Source organism: Rhinolophus sinicus, chromosome 16, assembly GCF_057876585.1.
Source record: "Rhinolophus sinicus isolate RSI-liver-muscle chromosome 16, RSI-T2T, whole genome shotgun sequence".
Lineage (NCBI taxonomy): Eukaryota > Metazoa > Chordata > Mammalia > Chiroptera > Rhinolophidae > Rhinolophus > Rhinolophus sinicus.
Window position 1 is genome coordinate 23,245,026 of NC_142516.1, and position 19,742 is coordinate 23,264,767.

General features: G+C 42.9%; 1 long non-coding RNA gene across 3 annotated transcripts in view; it reads left to right on the top strand.

The window, feature by feature from the left end:
• LOC109448648 (uncharacterized) overlaps positions 1-19,742 on the top strand; it is a 123,465-nt gene that overhangs the window by 88,409 nt on the left and 15,314 nt on the right. For 2 of the 3 annotated variants that reach the window (XR_016019385.1, XR_016019384.1), the window contains exons 3-4: positions 16,112-16,295; positions 19,355-19,518. This is a non-coding gene — a long non-coding RNA (uncharacterized LOC109448648). Of the gene's footprint in view, positions 1-16,111; positions 16,296-19,354; positions 19,519-19,543; positions 19,637-19,742 lie in introns of all 3 variants that reach the window. The other variant, XR_012495878.2, reaches the window with a different exon arrangement.

Sequence of the window (19,742 nt, forward strand, 5' to 3'; positions counted from 1 at the left end):
ATTTTCTTATCTGTAAAATGGGGGTAACAATACTACCTCCCAGGGCCTTTTTCAGGATGTAAGGAAGAGGATGGGAAATCATAATAAAGAGAGTGTTGTGTTGGGAAACTGGATCTCCAGAAATAAGAAAAAGTCCTAAGGTGTGGCATTTGCCAATTTCTCTGGTGTAAATACACCAGGGACGATTTCAGGCTACTGGTGGTTTAACCACTGGCTGACAAGATTTCTGAATATTTACCAGGTGGCTCTTGTGAGCTTGCTTGCTCCAGCACACATAGGTACCACTCAGTAAGGGTCTTGTATGTATCAGGCTTTACATGTATTTCATTTCATCTTCATAGCTACTTCTTCAGGTAGTTATAATTAACCCCAGTTTACAGATGAAGAAAGTGAGGTTCTGAGATCTGAGATGGTTTGTATAGCGTCTCGTGGTAAGTGGCAGAAGCAGAATTTGAACCAAGGTTGAGGTAATTTTAGAAACTGTGTTCATTTCTCTATGCCAGTTGTGTAAGCGTGGCAGTACATTGGCTCATGCAGCATAAACTGAAAGATACTACAAACCTGAAGTGAATTATTCTCATATCTGAGATGTGATAGGATAGATTTTCACCTCTTGCATCTTCTAGGGTTTGCCCTGGGCCTTTCAGACTCATAAGGAATGTGGACCGCCCCCCTCCCCCCCAGTTTCTTTCTTCTGGCCAACAAACCGTCAGATGGAAGGAGGGCATCTGTTTCTACTTCTCTGCTGGGAACCCTCACACATTTCTGTCCAGGAAGTGTAGTATGAAAATCTCCCTGGGAGGCCATTAAAATTAATCCTGGGAGATGAGGCAAGCAGGATTTGGCCAAATTCCAGTATAAAGTGCTATTTCCCAAAGAGTAGAAAGAACATTTCTTCTGAGATGGTGCTCATCTTGAACGTTTAGCCTTGGCCCAACTAAGGTAGACCAGAACTCCACAGAGAACGCTTTGTTCATTATCCCTGATAGGTTTTCTCTTTTGCTAGCCCAGTCCTTCATGCCCTCCTTTTGGATCCAGCTAGCTGCCTACATGCCTCAATTCTACAGTACTACTCACTAGATTATCATTGTTTATTTGCCTGCTGGACTGAGCTGCTCTCAGAGCGTTACCACTGCCAGCTCCACATTTCTCTGAGCCAGAAGCCGTCCTCCAATACAGGAGCCACGCTTCTTCACAAGTTCTTTGACCACCAAGGGCAGTTTTACCCTCTGTCCTGGTAGCACCCAGATCCTGGCGCACCTTTTCTTCTCCAAGAGCGCCCGGCCTTCTTAACTTGCGAAGCTGACCAGAGGCGTAGAGACTTGCCAAGACTCCAACTCTTGGACTGAAATTCTACTGCTCGGTATTCAGCAGTTGCCAACAGCAGAGTTTGCAGCCTGTAGGTGGCAACCAGCATAGATCGTAGGCAGTGGTGTGGTGTGGCCACCCGCCAGGGGGAGCCGGTGCTGGGAGCAGAGGGGGACACATGGCAGAGGGGAATGCTCAACTTGGTTACTACAACTCACAGTGCTAGCCTGTGAGCTCATAGTAGTCTGTACAAAACAGGCAGTGGGCTGGATTTGGCCCACAAACTGTAGTTTACTGGCCTCTGTTCTGGACAATCAACAAAACAATAAATCAGGCCCTGGTTGCTAGTGTTTGTCAATTTCTGTGGTGCAAATACTCCCACCATGGCTGATTTCAAGCTACCAACATGACATCACTGAAGGTTGGGTTGGGAAGAGAGGTGCACTAGCACACCATTTAGATAATATTTCCACCATAAAGGTGCAATAGACATAACCTCAAGAGAATAGGTCATTGTAAAATGCTGTAGAATAGTTAGGAAGTGATTATTTTTGAGTACTTGTTACTTTTGTTTTTAATTTACTTGATTTATTTACTTGTAAGTTAATGCAATTTAATATTAAGTAATGGCAGTTTGACAGCCAGCTTGCAGAATTCCTGAAAATACAGCAGTTGGCTTGGCTCTAGCACACCACTGCCCCTGGTCCATCTGACTATGCCAGCCGTGTAGAAGGGACGAGGCAAAACCACTCACAGTGTGAGATGTGAGAATTAGCTCTTGACATAGAAGTGTTAACCTCTTCCATTGCTCCCTCTGGAGACTTGATCCCTTAGTGGGAAGTCCCACTGTGTTCTTAGCCTAACAAAGATGAGTTGTTCCTTCTTGTGGGTGGAGTGAAGAGGGTTCTTGAGCACCCCCTAGTGGTTAGAGTGTGTGGCCGACATGAAATTCACATCCTGTGTTCATTTGTGCTCCTCTCCTAGAAGCGGTTGGTTGTGTGCCAGGTTCTCTATTGGGAGCATTCCATACATTATCTTGCCTAATCTTTGTAACAACCTTGCAGGTGAGCGTTATTGTTCAAATTTTACAGGTGATGAAACTGAGGCTCAGAAAGGTTAAGCAGCGAGCAGCCCAAGGTCACACAGCTAGGACGGATCAGAGTTAGCACTCAAATCTCAGGTCTGGCTTTCTGCCAACCTTTGTGCTGACTTTTGCTCCTCTTCCTTTAATTCCAGTCGCACAGCCATCTCAGAAACAGAGCAGAGACTGATGTGGCAGGCACCCTGGATGCTCCGGCCTTTGCTTTCATCTTCTGTTTCTCATGTAAATGGACAGTGGCTCTGGAGAACTCAGGCATGGGAAATAAAAGCCAGAGAAGATCATTTAGAAAAACAAAGGAAACCCTCACATTCCGGAGGTTCAGGAATAAACTGGATAAGTAGACAGATTCAGTATGACAAAGTAGGCCTTGCGGCCGGGGAGGCTGTGCTCTTATCACTGTGCTATCGTGCATAACTCTGCTCTATAATTTCCCAGTCAGGGTGGACCTGGGCTCACAACATGGTTCTACCATTGTGTCCCCTCTCAAGGGTGACTTGGGAAATGTCCCTGAGACTTTGGCCCTGGCAGATGGGAAAGTTTTCCAGAACAGACTAAAGGGAGTGGTGGCGTATTAGTTTCCTACTGCTGCTATAACAAATCACCACAGGTATTTGGCTTAAGACAACACAGATTTATTGTATTAAAAGTTCTAGAGGTCAGAAGTCCAACACAGGACTTACTGGGCTAGCATTGAGGTGTCAGCAGGGCTGCCTTCCTTTCTGGAGATTTAAGAGGAACATTTATTTCCATGCCTTTTCCAGCTTCCAGAGAACTGGAACTTGGCTGATGGGTCTCTTTTTCAGTCTTCAAAGCCGGCAATGTTACATCTCTCTGACCCTTTTTCCATAGTCACACCTCCCTTTCTGACTCAGCTGGGAAAAGATCTCCATTTTCAAGGACTCACGTGATCAGATTGGGTATACCCAGATAATCTAGAATTATCTCCCCATTTCAAGGCTCATACCCTTAACCACATCTACAAAATCTCTGTTGCCATGTAAGGATTTGGGGATAAGGGCATGGACATCTTTGGGGGCCGTATCTTTTCATATCACAGGAAGTAAAAGCAAATATCAGCTAGAGAGCACTGAAGGTCAAAACCAGTGAGGCTAACATTCACCCTCCAGTCAAAGAGACTACATGTGGGAGGCAAAATCAAGAAGTCTGTGCATTGGGCAGACCCAGGAGTGTAGCAAAGAGCAAGGACAGAGCCCTGTCCAGACAGAAAGGGCCCGGGAAACCTAGAGGACAGCCTGGGGGTAGGGGACAGAGGGCCTGACACTCACCTTTGTTGGGTACTGACTGGCTTGGCCTTGTTTAAGACTCAGAGTCAGGATAGACTTATGGTTTGGCCATTTCTGATCACCACCTCAGTCAGGTTAGGCTTCATCAACAAATCTCAAAGGATACACTACAGATACATCATGAGTTGGCAGGGGATTTGGGAGTGTTGGCGAGGGTGGGAGCTCTGCTCATCAGAATTCCTAGGGTACTCAGGCTGATGGAGCAGGACTAGCAGATATTGCCCATTGCAATGCCAAAGGGAAAGAGAGTTCTGGATGGTCTTTCACTGGTGATTAAATTCTCTGGCCTAGAAGTACCACATCGCACTTCTTCACGGAACTCATTGTCCAGAACTGGAATTAGTTAGAAGGACCCATCTAAGTACGTGGGAACCAGGAAGTGTAATCCTATCATTGACCCAGAAGGGACTTTGGGGGAGGACAGAAACATCTAGAGAACAGCACTAACGGTATCACATCTTGAACACATGGATCGTTATGTACAAATGTAGAAAAATGCCAAATTCCATTTGAGAGGAATTAATAACTGAGCTGGCTGTTGAAGGACAAAGTCCACCATGCCTTGGGGAGACTACATGAGAGGCCAAAAGAGGGGAGGAGGCTGGTGTGTTTGAGGGGTGGCAGGAAGTGCTGGTTGCTGGACAGTAGAGAACAGGAAGAGATGAGTGTGAACGACAACAGGGGCCAGCTGGTGCCTGATTTCTGTGCTACCCTAAGGAATTTGGACTTGACCCAGTAGACAATCAGAGGGAATGTTTAAGGGTTTTAAGCCTGGGTAAGACGATCAAACCTGCACTGTAGAAAGATAGCTCTGACTGAAGAGTTGGGGGTAGATTAGCGGGGCCAATCCTGAAAGCATTGAGAGCCCAACCAAGCAATGTGACAAGAGAATGAAGACACAAGACATCTCCTGGGAAGTATCAGATCCTGTCACAGAATATTACAAAAACAATAGGGCAAACTGGGTACCTCCTGCTTCCAGGGTCCTTTTTCTTTTCCCCTCTTGTCATGCCTTATCCTTTGATCCTATTTTTTCAAGACTCTTGTTTTGACCCCAACCCCAAAGACATGGGCAAAATCAGAATTGGAAGGTGTTCTTTCCACATCTGTTCACCTTCACCAGCATCTCCCTCAAATACTTCATTCCTGGCCTCTGATGGCCCAGCTCTGTCCAGCTGACACTCCTTTCCACGTGGTGACACGGTCCAGCTGAGGAGAGACGTGGATCAGTATCCTCAGCAGGGCTTAAATGTCCTCGGGACACAGGAAGCACTTGGTCAACATTAGACTATTGTTTTTGTCATCATGGTATTTTTGTGCCCTTGTCATGCTTTGACATTTTAGCACCTTGAGACTTGACTTGAATGCTTCGAGGGAAGAATTGCTTGTGGGGTGGAAAAAGACGTGGGACCTGGGTTGGAACTAGTTGACCTGCCATTTACTGGCTAAGTGACCTCATGCAGGAGCACCGACTTCTCTGAGCCACTGTACGTCCTGCCTCACAGAGACTTTTGTGTGAATCAAAATGACGTGATGATGGAAGGTGCCATCAGGTGTGAGTCATTATTTTTATTACCTAGGAAGTGTGTGTGTGTGTGTGTGTGTGTGTGTGTGTGTGTGTGTGTGTTTTAAGGACTCTCCAGGCCTTTCTCCTGTTCTTAATAGGGTTGGTGCCCTCCTTCGGCTTGAACAGAGAGTTCCTTGTCCCTGAAAGCCACCAGGGCCTCGTCACGGGGCAGAGCCTGCAGCCAAGGGTGGCTTTTCTGCCAGGACCGGCCAGGCTCCTGCCACCAGATAACCCTGGTCCTCCCCTTCTCCTGCCCCAGTGCTTCCCACACAGCTGTGGCCTCATTATCCAGGGTGACTGTGAGCAGCTGAAAGGAGCTTAACCAGGGCTAGGCTTTCAAGTGTTCATAATAAAGCTTCAAAGTTCACACCTTCATTAAGATGTGAAGATTCAGGTCCTCCCCCATTTCTCCCTGGGCTATTGTTCCCTTCCTATCTGGCTGCAGATTCGAAAGACAAGCAGGATTGGTTTTCTTTGTCCAAACTGCTCTCCTAACCAGAAAGGCTAGACCTGTTTGTTAAGAAGAGAAAGCTTCTCTCCTGCAGCCCCCTTCAGACCTGCTGTGAAGGTTTCACAGACGCCAGGGAATTGGGGCATTTCGCAGGGATGGAAGGGCTATCTCTGAGAAGCAGGACTGGACTTGCTCTGTGGGATCTCGAGGGACTGGACCTAGAACCAGTAGGTGGAAGCAAAGGGGAGGCAGGTTTTCAGAATACCAGAAGGAGAGCTGTCTCACACACAGAGATGTGCAAAGGTGGACCTTGGTGTTGGGGCAGTGATGCGCTCCAGGTAAGTGAGGAGTGCAAGAGCAGGGAGCCTGACTCTTGGCAGGGAAGCTGCATAATGCACAAGCTTTGGCTGTGAAGTTAGACTGGCAGACCTTTCAGGCTGCTTCCAGCCCTGTCATGCTGGGACCTTCTGACTTCATGACCTCTGCTTCTGCATATTCGGCCACCTCCCAGCTTTTTCCTTTAAACTCTCCTAGTTCTCCAGACTCCCAACTGTGGGTGTCTTCATGGATGCATGTTTGGCCCCCTTTTGTGTTTTTCTTTTAGTCATTTGAGAGCAAAGCTATCAAGGACATCTTGGAGCCTCTTTTGTTACCAGCAACGTGTTTACTTCCGTTGGCTACGCACACAAGTTACAAGGGATCTGTTTCCTCTTCACTGCCTCTTCTCTAGGACAGGGCAGAGCCCGGAGAAGTCCCACGCACCCCTTAAAGCTGGGACAGTTGTGAATGGCTTCTTCTAGGTTGGAGACAGCCTCTCAAAAGAGCCTTCTCTCCTCCCTCCTAGGAAAGAATATGGAGGGGGTTTTCTGCAAAGGCAGACGCCCTTCAGATTGTCCTCTTGGTTTCATGACGAGATATAAAGCAGGAGGCTGGTTTTTCAGTGAGACAACAGTTGATTTGGAATAGTGAAAGCGCTGAGCTGGGGGTGGGGCTGGGGTTCTGGGAGTGGGGGCTCTTTGAAATAGAATAGCCAGGAGAGACCTCCCTGGGGAGATGCTGTTTGAACAATGACCTGACTCAAAGAAGGGAGTGAGTCACACAGGAGAGCAGAAGCCTTGGAGAGGAAACAAGCATGGTGTGGTCTGGGAGCAGCCAGAGGCCACTGGACAGTAGGAGGCAGGTCACGGGGGTGGGGGTGGGGTGTGTGTGTGTGGGGGAACCTCCCAGGGCTCGGCAGGGACTTTGGGGTTTTTTGTACACACAATGAGAAGCCATCAGAGGGTTTTGAGGGAAGGATGACGTGATCTGGCTACATTTTGAAAAGGATCATTCTGGCTGCTTTGAGAGAAGAGAGACTGTAGGAAGGCAGGAATATAAGGCCCGAGACCAACTGCACAGCTCTTGCATTGCCCAAGAGAGCAATGATGCCAGTTTGGACTATGATGATAGTGGTGAGGGTGGTGAGAAACACTTGGAGTCATGGTGTATTTAGAAAGTAGAGCTGATAGGATTTTTTTTGCTTTGGATGTGGGTTGTGAGGGAAAGCGTTGAAGATGATATACTTGACAAGCTCCAGGCAAATGTGCATTTCCACAATCAGAAAACTGTTACTAATGGGCCCTCATGGAATGCTTTGCAATTTTCTATGAGGTTTAATGTCTGTTTTCTGATTTGATCCTCACATCTACCCTCTAGAGTAAGAACTGTCATCATTGACAGAGAAATAAACTGAAGCTCAGAATGCCTTGTCAAAGGTCACAAAGCTGCTTTAGAGGACCCATGTTTTGGTTTTTCTAAATAATTTTTTTATTTTTCAATTACAGTTGACATACAATATTATATTAGTTTCAGGTGTACAGCATAGTGATTAGACATTTATATAACTTATGAAACGATCACCTTGATTAGTCTAGTACCCATCTGATAGCATACATAGTTATTAAAATATTATTGACTATATTCCTTACGCTGTGCTTTACATCCCCATTACTGGTTTGTAAATACAATTTTTACTTCTTAATCCTTTTCTCCTTTTCAGCCATCCTCCCAACAAGCCCCAAGTTTTTTAGATTCCACATATAAGTGAAATCATATGGTATTTGTCTTTCTCTGTCTGACTTATTTCACTCAGCATCACACCCTCTATTATGTTGTCCATTCAAGTTGTTGCAGATGGCAAGATTTCATTCTTTTTTATGGCTGAGTAATATTCCATTGTACTCATGTATATGCACTACTTTGTCCTTTTCCATTCATCTATTAATAAACACTTGGGTTGCTTCCATATCCTGGCAATTGTAAATAATACTGCAATGAACATATGAATACATGTCTTGGGTTTCTTCAGATAAATACCCAGTGTTTTGGGTTTCTTCAGATAAATACCCAAAAGTGGAATTACAGGGTCCTTCTTTGTCTCTTGTTATAGTCTTTGTTTTAAAGTCTGTTTTGCCTGTTATAAGTATTGTTACTCCAGCTTTTTTTTTCTGTCTTATGAAATATCTTTTTTCATCCCTTTACTTTCAATCTTTGTGTCTTTTGATCTGAAGTGAGTCTCTTATAAATAGCATATGTAAAGGTCTTGTTTTCTTATCCATTCAGCCACTCTATGTCTTTTGATTGAAGCATTTAATCCATTTATATTTAAAGTAAGTGTTGATAGACAGGTAATTAATGCCATTTTATTATTCATATTTTTCATCTTTTTTTCTTCTTCTTCTTAAAGAAGTCCTTTTAACATTTCTTGTAATACTGGTTTGGTGGTAATGAACTCCTTTAGCTTTTTCTTGTCTGGGAAGCTCTTGATCTGTCCTTTGATTCTAAATGATAGTTTTATTGAGTAGAGTAATTTTGGTTGTAGGTCCTTGCTTTTCATCACTTTGAATATTTTGTGCCACTCCCTCCTGGCCTGCAAAATTTCTATTGAGAGATCAGCTGACAGTCTTATAGGAACTCCCTTGTAGGTAACTAACTGCTTTTCTCTTGCTGCTTTTAAGATTCTCTCTTTGTCTTTAACCTTTGCCGTTTTAATTGTGATTTGCCTTGGTGTGGGCTTCTTTGGGTTCATTCACATTTGAGACGCTCTGCACTTCCTGGTCTTATATGTCTATTTCTTTCACCAGGTTAAAGAAGTTTACCAAGTTTTTTCTTCAAATAGGTTTTCAATTCCTTGCTCTCTCTCTCACTTCTGGTACCTCTATGATGTAAATGTTGTAGGCTTGATGTTTTCCCAAAGGCCCCTTAAACTATCCTCATTTTTTTGGATTCTTTTTTCTTTTTGCTGTTTTGATTGTGTGTTTTCTGATACCCTGTTTTCCAAATCACTGATTTGGTCCTCTGCTTCATCTAGTCTACTGTTGATTCCCTCTAATATATTCTTCATTTCAGTTATTGTATTCTTCATTTCTGACTGGTTCATTATTGTGTTTTCTATCTCCATTTTTATGTTTCCTATCTCTTTGTGGCAGTTCTTACTGAGATCATTGAGCATCCTTATAACCAGTGTTTTGAACTCTGCCTCTAGTAGATTGCTTGTCTCCATTATGTTTAGTTCTTTTTCTGGAGGTTTGTTCTTTTCTTTCATCTGGGACATGTTTCTTTGTCTCCTCATTTTGGCTGCCTCCCTGTGTTTGTTTCTATGTATTAGGTAGACCTGCTATGTCTCCTGGTCTTGGTAGAATGGCCTTATGTAGTAGGTATCCTATGCGGCCCAGTGGTGCATCCTTCCTGGTCATCAGAGCCAGATATTTCATGTGTGTCCCCTGTGTGGGTTGTGTGTGCCCTTCTGTTGTAGTTGAGCCTTGGCTTTTGCTTGCATGTCAGTGGGAGGGACTGACTCTCAGGCTGATTTGTTCTGAGAACTGGCTATGACTACAGTGGAGGAGCTGTTGTGCAGGGGCATACCCTGTGGAGCATCATGTGCTTTAGCAGGGCTCTGGTGCCTGCCGAGTCTCCCCTTTGGGTGTGTCATTTGTGGAAATGGTTGGGTGGTGCTCTGGTGTAGTGTGAAGCTGGCCATCAGGTGTGTTATTTCTTGGGCCTCTTGGGAGGGGCTCTGGTGCAGGCCAAGGTTAGCTGCTGCCTATGCCCTGCCTGGGGCCACTTGGTATGAGCTACAAAGTGATCTGCAGGTGGTTGCCACTTGTACTCGGCTTGGAGGTGCCTGGGAGAGGTTAAGCTGTGAACTAAGGCCAGCTGCCACTAGTGCCATGCTTGGGGCTGCTTAGCAAGTTAGGGAGCACACTGAGACCAGATGCTGCTTCTTTGGAATTTGTGAACCCTTGAGACATTTTAGGAAAAAACACAGCATGAGCCAAGCAAGATAGGCCATTTGTGTGGAAAAGCCACTGGAAATGGCTTGAATGGTTCCACAAGTTGGGTGGGGCAGAGTCTCAGGGAATCACCAGCGTGGGACAAATGGTGTTAGCTAGGTTGATGGAGACTCAGATATGTTGCCTGCCTGTGTATTCAGGCTGGGTTTGAGGAGGGCTCAGTGAAGGAACAAGTGGCTTTTGTGAGCACTTCCGTCTGGGAGAAAGCTGCCCCTCCAGCCCTCACTGTGAAGCCAGACAACTCAGTTCCTGCCTGTATGTCCCTGGTGCCTTTTGAGCTGCTGCTCCAGCACTAGAGCTCAGAGTGAGTGAGTCTGTCAGCAGGTAAGTCCATGTGTGGCGCCCTTTAAGAGGTACACCTGGGACTCCAGCAGTCCTCCATCTCCCTCAGCCACAGTCTCCTCTGGTTTTCACAGCTAGAAGTTATGGGGATTTCTCTTTCCTACACTCTGAGCTGGGTAGCCTGGTGTGGGGTTGGGACCAGCCAAGATATCCCTTTTGATTTTTACCTGCCACATGTGGATGTGGAACCAGTCCATTTCACATCTCCACCCCTCCTACCAGTCTCAACGGGGCTTCTTCTATATATCCTTAGTTATAGGACTTCTGTTCAGCTAGGCTTCAGGCAATTCTCAATGATGGTTGTTCTATAGTTTGGTTGTAATTTTGAGGTAGTTGTGGGAGGAGGCAAGCAAAACATCTTCCTACTCATATGTTGACTAGAAGCCCCAAAATAAAAAAATATATATATTAAAAAAAAGAATTAATAAAAAGATAATGTGAGCTGCTATAACAAATCCCAAATGCATAATACTTTAAACATGATAGAATACCCACAATGGTTGTTCTTGTTTGGTGTGCAACTGTCCTCCAAGGGTAAAGATTTAGGGACCAGGCTCCTTCCATTTTGTGCATCTACTGTCTTCTAGTCATGGCTTCCAAAATTGGCTGGGAGGTTTTGATAGGCCTAGAGCAATATATATCACTGCTCCTGACTTTCCATTAGCTGGAACTCAGTCATGGGTCCACCCAACTGTTAAGCAGGCTGAAAATGATAATTAGAATGTGTAGCTAGGAAGAAGAGAAAACAGGGAACAAGTGAGACAGACACTGCCATAGCACTGGTGAACCATTGTTCCCGATCTCTCAGCCCACAGATCCAAATGGAGTTTCCTGCTTCTTACCCTCCATCCGCCTTACCTAAGATCCAGGATGATTCAACTTGGATGATAGTAATAATAAGTGAAATCAGCTTATTTCATTTCCTACACATAATAATTGGTTTAGGTATTGACACATAACTAACCCACATTGATTAATGAGACTCAATCCTAGGGTTTCATTGGAACTTTGGCAAAGAGACCCTCTCTTTCCACTAGGGCTGCTGAAGTGTAAAGATATGAACCGGGGCAACCACCTTGCAGTGAGCAACCATTTTGTCAGCATGATGGGAAAACCTGATTGAGAATGAAGCTAACAAATAAAAAAACAGAGCAAAGAGCTAGAGATCCCTTTCAATGGTACCCTTTGAGTATCTGTATTCCATATTCAGTCCTGTTATTCTTGAACTCAATTTGATTTGAGTTTCTGTCACATAAGCTAGAGGCCTAATATAGGCCCATTTGTAAAACTCTGGGACACCCTCTTACCCCTTCCCTCTATCCTCAGTGACATGAGCACCCCCACTCTGCTCTCCATTAGAGCACTTGCTCTGTTGGTGAGTAAGTGGCCCTCTGAAATGGTACTGCCTTTGAGTAATTCCGTCTCCATATGAATAGCTGCTTATTTTCTTACTTGCTTTTTTTTCTTTTTTAAGCACAGGAAATGTTTTGAATCAAATGCAACATTTGTTGTCTTCTAAAGAGGTCAGAATTATTTAGAATCACATTGATATTTTTTTATACCCTATAGAAATAATAGCAGAAAAACACTTTTAAAAGGATGTAAACTCAATATAGGGTCTCATATTGGTCCCCCAGATGAATAGACCAATTTTGCATTCCGTAAGGAAAAATGCTTCTAGAAATCAATTACTTATAGGTTTTTTAAAAGTCAGAGTATGGCATCTATTCACAAAGTTTCACTGGTATAGAACGATAGCAAAAATCTGGTAGAGCTAGTGGGTATGTGACATCACACACACACACGCACACACACTTTAAGAAATTGAAAGACAGTTGCATCACTATTAGAGAAGTTCAAAGAAAATGTGTTGGAGCTTCTGAGGAGTCTTGGAAACATTGGGAATTTTGTTACAGAGGTGGCAGGAGCTAGAAGACTGCTCAGTTTAGATTACCACTGCAGAAGAGGGTTGTAGAGAACCCAGAGAGAATTGGGAGGCCAGCCCCTCTTTCTCTTTCATAGCAGGCTCCAGCCACATTGTTCCATGAGCTGTTCCTCACACATTCCATTCTCTCAAACTTCCTTAAACGTGCACCTAGAAGGTACTTCCCACACTTCTTCACTTAGAAAATATTATTTGAGATGCCTCAAATGTTACCATTTCTGAAAGCATTCTAAGGAAGAGTCACCCTCTCTTCTGTGTTCCACGGTGATTTGCACATGCCTCCATGTTGGAATTTTTCACTTTATACGTTTTTGTGAATGGCTTCTGTGTTCATATCCCTGGATTAACTGTGAGCTTTTTGAAAGCAGACTGTGGCTCAGCCATCTTTGTAGTTCGTATAATTTTAGGCTTAGTCTCTGCATATAATGGGTGTGTAAAAAATGTCAAATGGAAAACTATATCACAAATCTGATAAAATTACACACCAAGCTCTATGGGGGAAAGAACAAAGTTTGCTCAGCTCCGAGAAGACCGATAACAGAGTTGACAATTCAGAGATGGTACCAAAGGGTCATGCTGGACAGGCCAAATAAAACTTTGGTCTGTGACTGAATTATTTTTTCAGAGTCACATGGGGAACAACTGAGAAAATTTGGATGAGTGCTTTGAAATGAAATGACCTGATTTTCCCACTTGCTCCTTGTAGAGTGGTCATTATCTAGTTAATACTAGGGTGGCTGGTCTGCCTGGCAGAGCTCGAGTTTGCACCTGTTGTCCCTGCTAACTATTTATAGTGCCCCACTTGTCTCAAAAGTGTCCCAACGTAGATGTAAGTTCTTTGGCCACCCTATTAATGGAGAACTTTGTTGGCCTGACATGTCAAAATAGAAGTGGACTAAGAGACAATTTCTTTTAAGTTGGAGAGGGCCTTGACTCTCATTATTCTCCTTGTCTTCACAGTAAGGAAGGAGAAATTTCACTCCTGGTTCCCATGTGTTGCTTTCTGCATGGGAAGAGGGGAATTTACTCTCTTTCTCAATTAATTTGAGGCCAAAGCAAAGTTGGTGTTATCTATTACCATTTTAGTGTTTACAACAGCTCTGCAATAGATCTTAAGTATTTTACAGGTAAAAAGGCTGGCATCCAGAGAAGGTAAGTGAATTACTCAAGGGCACACAGCAAATGAGAGTCAGTACCAATGTTACCCTCATTTTGTGTGACTCCATCTCATGCCCTGTCCACTTTGCAACATTGCTTACAATTGAGAAATTGTTTTCACAACCAAGTTTCCTTATTTTTTATCTAATTTTCCCCTTTCTGAATTATTAAGTAATGATATAATTCCTGCCTTACCAAAGAAGACCCTGCTTGACATCCGTTTGTTGTAAAAGATGATCCTGGTCTGTGAAATTCAGTCTGTAGATTGTGTTGTTTCTGATATGAAATAAGAATTAGGTTTTTATGAACAAGTGTCTCTGTTGTAATGAATTTTAGCAATGAACTTTTGATTTAGGAACCATTAACATGTAATTAGGTATGTTTAACTGGAAAGCATTTAATTATTTACAATAGGGGCTGGGAAGGGATTCGGGAGTGGGGACATGAGTTAGACAGCAGATCTAATAAGCTTTGCCTTGTGGTTGTTTCATCTCTGAGGATCACAGTGTTGCTTGCAATAGCAAAAGTTTGGAAACCACCTATAGACCAAGATATATCCAGATGATGGAATACTATGCAGCCATTGTAGTGACTGGTTATAGATACTTCTTGATGTGGAAAGATAGATCCAAAACATAGTTAAGGGCAGAAAACAATTTACAAAGCAATATACATTAGGATACTTCAAAAAATAATGCACACCTAGAAAAATGTCTAGAAAGATATCTAAGTATCTTTGCTGTCAAAATTATGATTGGTTTTCTCCCGCCCCACCCCCCTTTTTGGATTTATTTGGATTTTTCTAAGTTTTCTCATTAACATAAATTATATGTACAATTTTAGTTAATAATTATTAAATATACCAGGGAGAAGAAAATTCCGATTTCTCTCTCATCACTACCAAAAGGCTCTGTGTTATTCAGCATCATAAAAGAAGGAAATGCTGCCATATTCGAAACACAGATGACCCTCGCAGACATTATGCGAAGGGAAATGAACTAGTCATAGGAAGAAGAATCCTTGTTCACAGAAAGATGATACCACTTGTATGAGGTATGTGAAATAGTCAAACGGGTAGAAGCAGAAAGTAGGATGGTGGTTGCTAAGCGCTGGGGAGGGGAGGAGAGGAGGGTTGCTATTCAATGAGCGTAAAGTTTCCGTCACTCAAGATGATCAAGTTCTAGCGATCTGCTGAGCAATACTGGCCTTAGAGTTCACATTACTGTGTCGTGCACCGGAAAGTTTGTTAAGAGGGCCGACCTCATGTTAAGTGTTCTTAATCACAATTAAAAAATAATAACTATAAAAAATAAAGGCCGTGTGTCCCACAGGACAACTTCCCACAGCCGAGCCCTCCACTATTATCTACAGGGACTTGCCCTCGCCTCCTGTCTGAGGTGATGAGACTCCTACCACTCAATTACAAAATGCCTGCAACATGCTAGGAACCATGCAATAGGTTTTGTCCTATGGGATTTCTTTAAACCTCCTACAAACCCTGTAAAGCAGAAATTAGCATTCCCATTTTGCAGGTGAGGAGCTGCTGTCGAAGGTCCTGAGATTCACAATGGCACCTCTATTTTAAAAGAGGTTCTGCTCTTTAGAAGAACAGCTTGCTTGATGCTGAGCCCAGAGCTCTTTAGGAGAAGAGCAACTAGGAATGGAAATAAAGTGTAAGCATAAATAGAAGCCTGGGAGAGGAAAGCAAGCTGACAAAAAAATGTCACCTTTCCCCTGAGGTTGGGGCTATCGTCCCATTGTGATCTGAGGCCATTTATACAGTTACCGCCTGGAGAAAGCATTTATTGGAAAAATAATCTATTGCTCCTTAAATCAATGGCTGCTTTGGGCAGCTTATTAGCTACTATTCACCAAGTACTTTACCAAGTGCTTCATCAAGTGCTTCCCATGTACCAGGCCCCACACTGAGTACTTTGCAGACACCATCTCATTTAATCCTCATAACCACCCTATGCGGTAGTTACTTTTATCCTCATTTTTACTAATTGGGGAAATTGAAGCTTGCAGAGGTGAAGTATTTTGGTCAAGGTCACACAGCTTATGAGTGGCAGAGCTCCAAAAATCCATGTCTTAACCCAGTGCTGCTTTGCCACAGAATTAAAAGGGAAAAGAAATTGAAGGAGAGGTCAAAGGGCGAACCTGAAGACCTGGAGATCTGGTGAGAACCTTGGACCAGCTAGAACTTTGTGCCCTTCCCAATACTTCTTGTTCATCTATGGCCAGATCCTTTGGATTCCTTAGTGGGAAGGTAATGGGATATGCTATGGTACGGCAGAATAGAAAAATCACAGGTTTTGGATCTATACCAATTGGTTCAAATTCCATCAGTGTCACTTACAAACTATATGAACTTCAGCAGGCTACATAACATTTCCTACCTTTGTGTTTATTGTAGACTCATTGGAATGGCTCAATAAGGAAAATAGGTGTGAAGATACCTGACACAGGCTTTGGCAAATATATGCGACAGACTGTGCTAGACTATCTGAGCTAACAAATCCTCAATTATTTTTCATAATTAAAACCCGTTTCTCACTCACATGAAGTCCCATTCTGATCAGGCAATCCTCTTCGTCTTGCAGCTCTGTCATTTGTTATCTCCAAGTTGAGACCTGGCTCCAAGCTGCCTTGGCTTAGAAGTGGGGCACGACACTTTTGTTTACCATCCATTGGCCAGAACTAGACATGCAAGCCCAAGCAATCACAGGAAGGATGGGAGGGAGAGAGGAGAATGTGAATATTCAGTGCAGAGGGTTGTACCATGAGGTGAGTCTTTCCTTCTCTCTTCCAAATGTGTTTTTGAGAACTGAAATTCACACACGAGTCTAGAGCTATTAGTCAGGAAGCTCGGTGGTTTTTAGATAAGTAAATTCAATATCTTTCATAGTTTTTTTTCTACTTGTACATGAGGAAAAATATAAGTTAATTATTCTCACCATTTGACACATAATGTTATGGAGAAATTTTGGAATTAAATCAACAACAATACCACATTAGAGAAACTAATTAAGAGGATTGAATGTCTCTTGGGAAAAAAAGTATCTTAATCTAGTGTGTGTACATAGATTTTATTTTTGTATTGTATCACAGATAATTAGAACTAAAATTACCTTAGCGATTGTTTGCATCTGCATTCTTATCTGACCGTGTTCCACAAGGATTGGCAGCAGTACCTTAGAAATTACAGAATACTGCAACAATTGGCTCTTCCTGCTTCTTGTCTCCCACCACCAATCATTCTCCACCCTGGCACTCAAGAGATCTTTTTAAAAGTAAAGCTGACCAAGCCACATCAACTTAAAAGAAATCAAACATTTTCTTTTTCTTCTCTCTCTCTTTCTCTCTCTCTCTCTCTCTCTCTCTCTCTCTCTCTCTCTCTATATATATATATATATATATATATATATATATATATATATATATATATATATATATATATATAGCCAAAAATATATACACATTTTAAGAGATGTTATCTATGTTCAAGCAGTAGTTCTCTATAATCGGAAGTGTCTGGACACTGATGGTAACCACTTTGAGTACCTCTTGTCATTGCAGAAGTCAAACATGACTTGTATTCATCTTTTGTTATCAGTATATATTAAGTATTACAATTAATACAGTTTTTTCCTCTCTTAAAATGTGTACACATTTTTTGGCACCATATGTTATATATATATATATAGTGATATATATATATATATATATATATATATATATATATATATGAAATTTAAATTTATTGGGGTGACAATGATTAGTAAAATTACATAGGTTTCAAGTGTACATTTCTATAATACATCATCTATATATCACATTGTGTGCTCACCACCCAGAGTCAGCTCTCCTTTCATCACCATACATTTGACCCCCCTCTACACACTTTAGAGGAAAATCTTTATCCTGGCAGAACAGTCTGCTAAGACCTACCTTTCCAGGCTGTGATAGCTGTACTTTGGGTCAATCTGGCTAAGCTGGAACTATGCTTCCCAGAATCCGCTTCTCTGTATAATTCTGGGTTGACCACAGATAAATTTGCTGCAAGAGAGATTATGGTGGTACTCCTGATATTAGAAAATTTCTAATGAAAAGCTCTAAAATGGAAGATCAAGAACATGTTAGATGTCCACTGCTAACATGTATAAAGTGTGTCCTATATGCCAGACACTGGTCCCAAATTCTTATACATATTACCTTATTTATTCCCGGCAATGATTCACTGAGTTAGGTCCTATTGTTATTCCGATTTTACAGATGTAGAAACTAAGATTAAGCCCCTTGCCAAGATTGCCCAGTCAAGATCTAGACTCTGATTGTGTGACTCCATAGCCCATACTTTATTTTTATTATAATTATATGCTACAGAAGCTTCAACAGAGCTTCTGAGAGAGTTTAATTCTCTATGAAAGTGACAAAAAGATGTGACTTCTTTTCGTATAGCTATGATAACCGGAATTTTCAGCTATCTTTTTATGAGCCTGAGGATAATGCTGAACCCCTCAGAAGACAGAGCTGATAGAAACTCAAAAAAATATATTGATATTCCATTGGTGCTTGTGTATGTGGGCAACTAATATTTATCTGGCACTCTTAACTAGAGTTTTCCCTGTTATCAAAAGGTCCCACTGGGTTTGCCATGTGATGGTCAGGATGGGAGAGGTTTTGCAGAGGTAACAAATGACCCCTAGGTCTCTTAAAGCAGAAGAAGTTCGTTTCTTGCTCATACTAGATGGCCATTGTGAATTGGCTGTGTTCCACACAGTCTTCATTCTGGGGGCCAGGATGGTCTGGAGCATTGCTGATCACTGTAATTGAGGGAAAGAGCAAGACAGAGTATACACTGGTTCTTAAAGACTTGTCAGAAAGTGGTATGTCACTTCTGATCGCATCTCATAGGCTAAAGCAAGACACATGCCCATGTATGAATCCACAGGGTGAGGAAATACAATCTTCTCCTTGGGGAGGGCCACTAATTTTGGTGAGCAGTCAATCAGTTTACTATGAGCCATTGATCCCTTAGCCACAGAGTGGATAGGCAGAGGCTGGGAGGTCAGAACCCTCTAAAGGTCATCATTGACACAAGTAATCTTTCATATTTACACCGGCATGCTGCACAAATATTATCTTTTTTGTACCATGAAGTAAAAACAGTTGGGAATCTTGATTTGATTGTTTCTATTCTCACAAGAATTAGGGCCCTTGGGTACTATCAGTTCGAGCCCAGTCAGTAATACAAAGGCAGGACTGAAATTTGGAATTTTAGTCTTCATACCCCAGATTGTGTTGGCTCTAATAAGGCACACTCTGAGTAGGTCAGCAGAATCTGTGACCTGAGGAGCCAGAGCCCCAGCCCTTCAGCCCCATCAGCATCCGTATACTTCTCTTAGCTTGAACTGGCCCATTGGCAGGGTTAGCCGTGACCACACAGGCTAAGTGATAACCAGGAAGTGTTGAGCACATATATGCTACAGACTGTAGTTTTTTCTTCTTATTAAGGCTCTGGAGACAAGAACATGACAACATTTTGGCAGCTGGGACTGTAGCCATGTGTGAGGAGAAAGTGATTTGCATGAGCAATGCAAAACCACCTGGTTTATTGCAACTGATTCTGAACAAGTTAAGTGAATCAAATTCCCAGTTGGATACCAGAAGCAGCTAACTTACACACACACACACACACACACACACACACACACACACACACACACATACACACACACACAGCCCCTGTGGGGGAAAAAAAAAAGAAAAAGAAAACCCAACACTTATGTTCCATACAAATAAACTACTAAAAAACCCTCTTGCCCTCTTGCTTTCACCCCCAGGCCTCGATTTTCCTGGTGAGCTTGTGTGACAACTCTTACCCTGGAACCTTTATGGCTGGGCTTTCACTCCCCAACCCCATCCCTCCATGGACACTCTCCAGAAGGATGTGCAAAATTTCTGGTCCAGTCTTCTCCTGTTACTCTTCACCATGTAGATGAAGTAGGTAAGGGTCTCTTTGTCATTCACAGGTATGTTCCTGAAGTATCAGCTAACAGTTTCTGCTAACTGGCCCCTGTTGAAGCCTGATCTGGTCTGCAACTTGTAGTGTTGTTTACAAAAAGGTAAAGACGTAAACTTCTACCTTGTCTAAACCATGGTATTGGTGGGGGGGGGGGGGCAGGGGAGGGTGTCTCTTGATTGCCCCAGCTTAGCTGGCCCTCACCTACT